This window comes from Taudactylus pleione, unplaced genomic scaffold, assembly GCF_031769625.1.
Source record: "Taudactylus pleione unplaced genomic scaffold, aTauple2 ptg001990l, whole genome shotgun sequence".
Taxonomy (NCBI): domain Eukaryota; kingdom Metazoa; phylum Chordata; class Amphibia; order Anura; family Myobatrachidae; genus Taudactylus; species Taudactylus pleione.
In genome coordinates, this window is record NW_028286386.1 from 7,865,682 (window position 1) to 7,873,548 (window position 7,867).

Sequence of the window (7,867 nt, forward strand, 5' to 3'; positions counted from 1 at the left end):
GTGTGCTAAATGGGTTCCAAAGCAATTAACCAGGGATCATAAGGCCCAGAGGGTGGAAGTATGCAATGACCTTTTGATCAACTTTGAAGCCAACCCTGAGATGTTTTTGGAAAATGTCATTACAGGAGATGAGACCTGGGTATTCCTTTATGACCCAGAAACAAAGGGCCAATCAAAACAATGGAAATACCCAAGTTCACCTAGGCCAAAAAAGTTAAAATCACAGTGATCCGTAAACAGTCATGGCCACATTCTTCTGGGATTGACAGGGTGTTATTCTCATCGATTACTTGGAACCAAACCAATCAACAGTGATCGATACATTATTACACTTAAGAAGCTGAAAGCCATCCGCAAAAAAGGTCAATGCCACTGTCAAATGTCATCTTACACCACGACAATGCCAGACTTTACACTTCGATGGCAACATCTGTGGTCATTGCCAAAATGGGGTGGGCAATAATGCCACATCCACCATAAAGTTCTGATTTGGCCCCTTATGACTTTCATCTGTTTGGCCCTCTCAAATACTGTCTCCGGCATCAACATTTTGAAGACAGAGGTTCTTAAAATCGTCATACGTTCCTAGGTGAAACACCAACCACTGGAATTTTTCCAAAGTGAATTCACAGCTTGGGTTGAGAGATGGAGAAAATGTTTGAGGGCAGATGGTGAATATTTTGAGTGTAGTCATTCTGTTACTAAGACTTCAAAGTATTTTACTGCAAATTTTCAAATCTGTATCTATAATAAAATTTTAGGTGTGAGCATTTAGGCATTACTTTTTGAACAACCCTCGTATTTAAAAATTAGAGTTATGGTAGACTTGCCTACATAACTCCTTATCTACGAGGGCCACAGGGATACCATGGGGATATTGTGGTTGGAAAGATCCAGGCATCAAACAGTTAAAGCTTCAGCTCCCAAGATGCCTCGGGTCCTCCTCTGTATATACCCCGCCACTAGCCACAGGCCTTTAGTTTAGTGAACAAGCCTCATGGCAGGAGAAGGAAAGAGGAGAAGGAAGAGCAAACGTACACCAGAAACACACTTACACAAGATGAGGGAATCTGTGACCAAAATAAAAAAATTACCCATGCAGCCAGGTGCATCAGGGTTGGTGCGCTGTGGACCCTATGGACCTCGAAGAAAAGGAGTTTTCTAGGTAAGTCTTCCATAACTGATTTTCTTCAGAGTCCATAGGGAGACACAGGGATACCATGGGGATGTCCTAAAACAGTTCCCCTAAGGGTAGGGGACACTCCTGAGCAGAGAGGATAAACTCGTCGCCCAAAGGAAGCATCCTGAGAGGCAAAAGTATCAAAGGCATAAAGCCTAAGAAAAGTGTGGACAGAAGACCACGTGGCTGCCTTACACAACTGTTTAGCAGAGGCACCACGACTAAATGCCCACGATGGCTCTACAGACCGAGTAGAATGTGCTGTCACCGTGCTTGAGATAGGGAGATAAGCCTGTGTGTACACCTGAGTCATACGTAGCCATCTCGCCAGAGTCTGCTTAGCTGGCTATCCTCGTTTGTGAAAACCATATAATACTAAAAGAGCATCTGAGTTTCTAACAGAGTTTGTGCGCTCCACATAAAAACGGAGAGCAGGAACTACATCCAGGGAGGCTTCACTTACAGAAAGATCTGGAGCCTGAATAGCTGGAGCTACAATTACTTAATTAACATGGAAATGGGACACTACCTTAGGAAGGTAACTCTCCCTTGTACGAAGAACAGCTTTATCCTGGTGAAAAATCAAAAATGGGGAGCAACAAGAAAGTGCTGCCAAATCAGAGCCTCTGCATGCAGAAGAGATAGCCAGGAGAAAGTGTCTTCGCTGTCAATCATTTCAAATCTACAGTCCAGGGGTTCAAATAGGGGAGCTTGTAGCCCCTTAAGAACCAACGACAAATAGCATGGTGCTACCAGTGGAACAAAAGGAGCCGGATCACTCAGAACTCCCTGAAAAAAAATTCTCATATCTGGTAATGAGGCAATCTTCCTCTGGAACCAGACTAACAGTGCAGAAACTTAGGGAACACCACTGACCAAAAGAATGCCAAACCCTGTAATAGATGCAGACAGAGGCCTGCTTTCGTGCCCTAAGCATAGTCTGAATTACAGAACTGGAAAAACCTTTTGATCTTAAGATGGAAGATTCAAGAGCCACGCCGTCAAAGCCAGATGAGTTAAGTCCGGATGCAGGCAGGGACCCTGCGTTAGCAGATCCTGCCATAGAGGAAGAGGATGGACTGCTATGGATAGATTCTGTATGTTGGTGTGCCAGTGATATCTGGGCCAAGCCGGAGCCACCAGTATTACTGTTCCACCTTCCTGCTTGAATTTCCTGAGAACTTTTGGGAGGAGGGAAATCGGAGGAGATATGCCAGCTTGAAGTCCCATCCACAAAGGCTGCTGATGGGTCTCTGGACCTGTACCTGGGGACCTTGTGGTTGTGACATGATGCCATGAGATCTACTTCTGGTAGACCTCATTTGTTTACCAGAAGCTGAAACACTCCCGGATGGAGAGATCACTCCAGTGTGTATGTCCTGGCGATTTAGGAAGTCTGCTTCCTAAAGTATGAATATTGCCGAGATGGCACTTCCTTCATGGCTGCATAACTTCTCGTGCATCACTGATTGAGGTAGGCCAAAGTAGTCGCGTTGGCGGACTGGATCTGAACAGGCCTGCCCTTGAGCAAGTCCTGTGCCCTGACAACTGCTTGTAGTTCCATAATGTTTATGGACAGATTACTTTCTTGATTTGTCCATCTTCCCTGAAAGGTGTGATGACCTTTCACTGCCCCCATCTGCGAAGACTGGAGTACATGGTGAGAAGCACCCAATTTGGAATCCAGAATGGGCGCCCTTTGTTCAGATAATCCTTTCTTAGCCACCACAGGAGGGAATGACTAACCTCTGGAGTGAGAAGCATCCTTTCGGACCTTATTAGATGACATGGTTCTTTCCACCTAGAGAGGATCAATTTTTGTAGAGGCCTGGAATGGAACGGAGCATACCCCACCATGTTGAAGGGGAATACCATTGATCCCAGGACCTGCATCGCTAACAGAATGGATACTCTTCGCTTGATAGAACAGCAATCTTGTTCTCTGGCAGAAACACTCTTTGTCCCCGAGAATCCAGAAGAGCTTCCAGATGTACCATCTGCTGCGTTGGAGAAAGCGATGATTTCTTCCAATTGATCGTCGTGCTTTTGTTGGCAGGCTATGGTCAGTTGAAGATGGTTTTGTAAAACCACAGGAGTCTGTGCCAATATTAGAAGGTCATTCAGATATGGTAGAATTCTGACTCCATGATGCCCGAGAGGTCGTCATGACCGCCATTATTTTGGTAAATACCCTGTGGGCTGTAGATCGGCCAAAGGGTAGTGCATGAAAAACTGTAAGAATTGTTGGTGGGATGGCATAATAGGAACATGCAGATATGCATCCTGGATGTCCAGGGAAACCATATAATCCCCAGGCTCCATTGCCAAAATAATTGACTGGAGAATTTCCATACAAAACTTGAGTACATGGATAAACCTGTTGAGGATTTTTAGATTCAGAATCGGGCGATGAGCCCCATTCGGGTTCTGAACCAAGAATAGATTGGAATAATCACCCCTTCCCTGTTGCGACACAGGAACTGGGATTATTATCCCCGCTTGCAGCAGGGAGTAAATGGCTTCCTGAAGTGCCAAAGCCTTGACCGCATCTGATGGAGGATCTGTGCAATAAAAACTTAAAACTTCTGAGGAGGATGCCTCCTGAAAGTGAGGGCATACCCCTGAGAGACCATTTCTTGGACCCATGCATGTGTTGTTGTCTGATGCCAGTATTCCTCAAACTGAAGCAGTCGGCCTCACACCCTGGGATCCCCCAGGAGGAGGCCCGCCCCATCAGGCCGAAGGTTTGTCGTCCGGTTTTGAAGTTGGATGTCTAGCAAGGCCAGACCTTAGTTTGTCGCCTTGTCCTGCGAAAACTAGACAGTTTAGAGGGAAACTGTTCCCTTGCTCGTCCCTGAGGATGGAAGGACCAAATAGAAACCTGCCTAGACTTTACTGAAGCCGTAGATGGCAGACCTGCTGACTTTGAAGCCGACCAGAGTAGCTATTATTTTATCTAACTCTGCTCCAAAAAGTACTTTCCCATAGAAAGGTAAGATTTTGAGAGTGTTCGCTGATCCTGTGTAAGCTTTCCAGGACCTTAACCAAAGGGCCCTGCGTGCCACTATTGAAGCTGCTGATGCATTAGAAGCTAAAATTCCAGCATTTACTGCAACCCCTCCCAGATCAGAAGCCACTTCCCCTAATGGGGAGATATACATAATCTGTTCTCTGGTAGCATTTGGTAGAGTCCTCGAATGCCCCTATCTATTCTTCAACAGCTTTGGCTACCCAGGCTCCAGCCATAGCTGGACGAGTAATGGCTCCAGATGATGATAATATTGCCTTAAGAAATGCTTTAATTTTCCGATCTGTGGAATCCTTCAGAGAAGATGCTGATGGAATCGGCAATGTAGCATTTCTGATTAAATATCTCATGAGCATCCACAGCAGGAGGCATCTCCCATTTAGTACATAAAACAGCTGGGAAAGAATACAACAATGTTATGCTTTTATTCACATAAAAGCGTTTGTCCAGGTTACCCCATGTCTCTTCAAATATTCAGCTACAGGAAACACCATTTTGCCCACGTTTCAGTGGTGATTAAACACTGGAGGTTTCTTACTATGAGCTGGTTCCTCATCCTGAATATCTAAGATTGATTTAACTGCCCTCACCAAAGAAGGAATATCCACTGTGTACAGATGGTCCTCCTGCCCCGAGATAGACCCTGGAGAGGAACCCTGCACATCATCTGATTCCTCTGATGATACATCTGTATCCATATGTTGAGCAGACTGATAAAAAAAGTTAACTTGCGCTTAGTCGCCTTAGTAACTACATGTCTGCTTTTGACATTAGATGGTGCCATACTAGAATGGCCATAAACATCCTTCCAGGAAGGATGCATAGGAGGTACAAACATGGCATGCTGTGGACACCCCAAGGACGCAGTGTGGGAGCAGCCATACGATCTACAAACTGCTTCATTAGCTGGGACAGAGAGTATACCAAAGATGACTCTTGTTCAGGAGCAAGTAAATTGGACAGGTGAGGTGGCTCTTTATAACAGACAACACACAAACCATCCATTATGTCCTGAGGAGACAAAAAAAAGTCATACATGATTTACATGAAACCAGCACAGGGGGATCACCCTCTTGTTTTCCTTTATCCTTTGACATTTTCAAAATAAAAGCAATAAATGCAATGTTATGTGACCGCCTTCACAAAACCTTAATGAAAGTGAAGTCCTAAAAGAAAAACCTCCACCCCAAGGGGATGGAGAGAAAAAACAGTGATGTCTATAATTGACAGACAGAAATAACAGACCATGTCAATACAGCAGCTAGCAAAAAATCACTTGCTTATGTAATATAATTACAATCGACTCTAAGGGGTAAATTTACTAAGGGTCGATTTGACTTTCATTTTGTAGTTCGATTTAGCTCACCTTAAACTGACTCAAATTGAAAGTTCAAATCCCTCATTTACTAACATTCGATTTGAGAAGCCTTTCCCAAATCAAATTCGATTTGGTTCGGTTTTTAACAATGATTTGCTGTTTGATTTGGCATGTTCATGTACAACTCGAGCAGCAAGTCCCACTTCAAACCGAACTGCAAATCCTCGACTGCTTCATGCTTTCACTTTCAGCATGAACAGTTAATTTTCACACAGATACATGCAGACATCAGTGAGATGCCTGCATTTATCTTACTATAACAAGCTTATAAATAGTTACATTTAGAAAAAAAATTACGTGGGGTCCCCCCCTAAAACAGAACCAGCCCGGACTTTTCATAGCCAGTCCTGGTTGTCTAAGTACAGGGAAAAAATTGCGTAGAGTTCCACTGTACTTAGTACAACCAGCTCTGGGAGCCAGTCCTGTTTCTGGAATGACGCGCAAAAATTGCGTAGGGTCCCCCTGTAATTCCCAGAACTAGCACTGGACCCTTTCTAGCAGGGGGGGGGGGGGTGGATACCACAACCAGGGGAGCCCTGTCACCGGGTCCCCCAGCTGCAGCAGCAGCCCTGACTGCTAGTCAGCCCAGGGGAGTTGGGTACCCCTAACCTAGGTTGATAGCCTGGGGCTATCCCTGCCACCCCTGGGTGGTGGGTGGTGATTGGCTGGTTGCTGGTGTAGGTGTAGTGTGAAAATAGATTAAAAACATTGTCTTTACAGTAGAACTGCAGGTCCCAGCAAGCCTCCACCGCATGCTGGTACTTGGGGAACCACAAGTACCAGCATGCGGGGCATTACGGGCCTGCTGGTACCTATAGTTCACCTGTAAAGAAATGTTTAAATAAACACAAGACACACACCGTGAAAGTACAGTTTTAATTCTCTCTCTCGTCCCTGTATGCATCCAAAGTCTTCTTAAAACAAAAAAACGAATAAAACTGACCCATGCACTAGATAACAACCAGGATGGTTGTTATCTCCTGAATGAAGAGCTCATATGCGGCTCTAGCCTTTGTAGAGCCGTATCTGAGCATTCATTGGCTGAGAGAGGTCAGCCCCAGTCTCTCAGCCAATGAACGGCTCCTCCATTGAAGTCAATGATGGGAACCGCAGAATAAACTTTAGTTACCCTGCGGACAGGGGCGGATTGGGAATTGAAAGTGGCCCTGGAAAAATCTGTGAAAGTGGCCCTCGGTGTGCGCACTGAAAAAGTGGGTGTGGTCTCGTGAAAAGGGGTGCGGCCTAATGCGAAACACCATGCCCGCAAGCCACTCCCCCTGTTTCAGTCATAGTCATACTGGGGCCATGCCTACCGCTCCAGGAGCTGATGGGTATGCCCACAGTCCCTCTCTCCAGTGACTAAGAACATCAAGCATGTGAATGAGTATTTTCTTACCTATATGATTTCTCTGCAACGGGGAATCTCTAAAGAAATTGATCCTCCCTGGACAGGCAGTGTCTTGAGTTGGTATATGCTATTCATGCACGAGATCCCATGGTCTGGAAGCCGTCTGTATGTGTCCCAATAAAACCAATGTTATTATCATGCAACAGAGGTTCAACCAGATAATAAATGTGGGTTTCCCATATCAAACAATTTTATATTCATAAAATATATTTGCTCCTTTGGTTCCATTTACATCAGAATATGGTTTCATTAGAATTGTTATCTTACTGAAGATTACTGTGCCCCAGTGTTTTCTTCTAATAGTATCAGCCTTCCTACCGTCCTATATGTGTGTCTCCAGCACCACCGCCTTGGTGTGTCTCCAACCTATCCCCTCTCGTGTGTTTATTCAACGCTATCACCCTGCGCCTCTCCAGTGCCACCCCCAATTCACTCCGGCACCATCCACCCACAGTGCCATCCTCCTGTGTCTCCCGAGCGCCATCATCCTGCGTCTACTCAGTGGCATCCTCCTGCCCTAGCACAGAATAGCCCTTCTTTCTCACACACAGATCATCTCCCCTTAGCACAGAATACTTTCCCTCTCCAGACAGATCAAACCGCCTCGTCTCCACAGACAGATCATCATTTCCCCCGCCCTTAGTATAGCAGACCCCCCCTCCCCCAGACAGATCATCTCCCCCACCCCTAATGTAGCAGACCCCCATCCCCAGACAGATCATCATCTCCCCCGCCCTTAGTATAGCAGACTCCCACTCCCCCAGACAGATCATCTCCCCCACCCCTAAGTTAGCAGACCCCCATCCCCAGACAGATCATCTCCCCAGCCCTTAGTATAGCAGACCCCCCTCCCCCAGACAGATCATCTCCCCC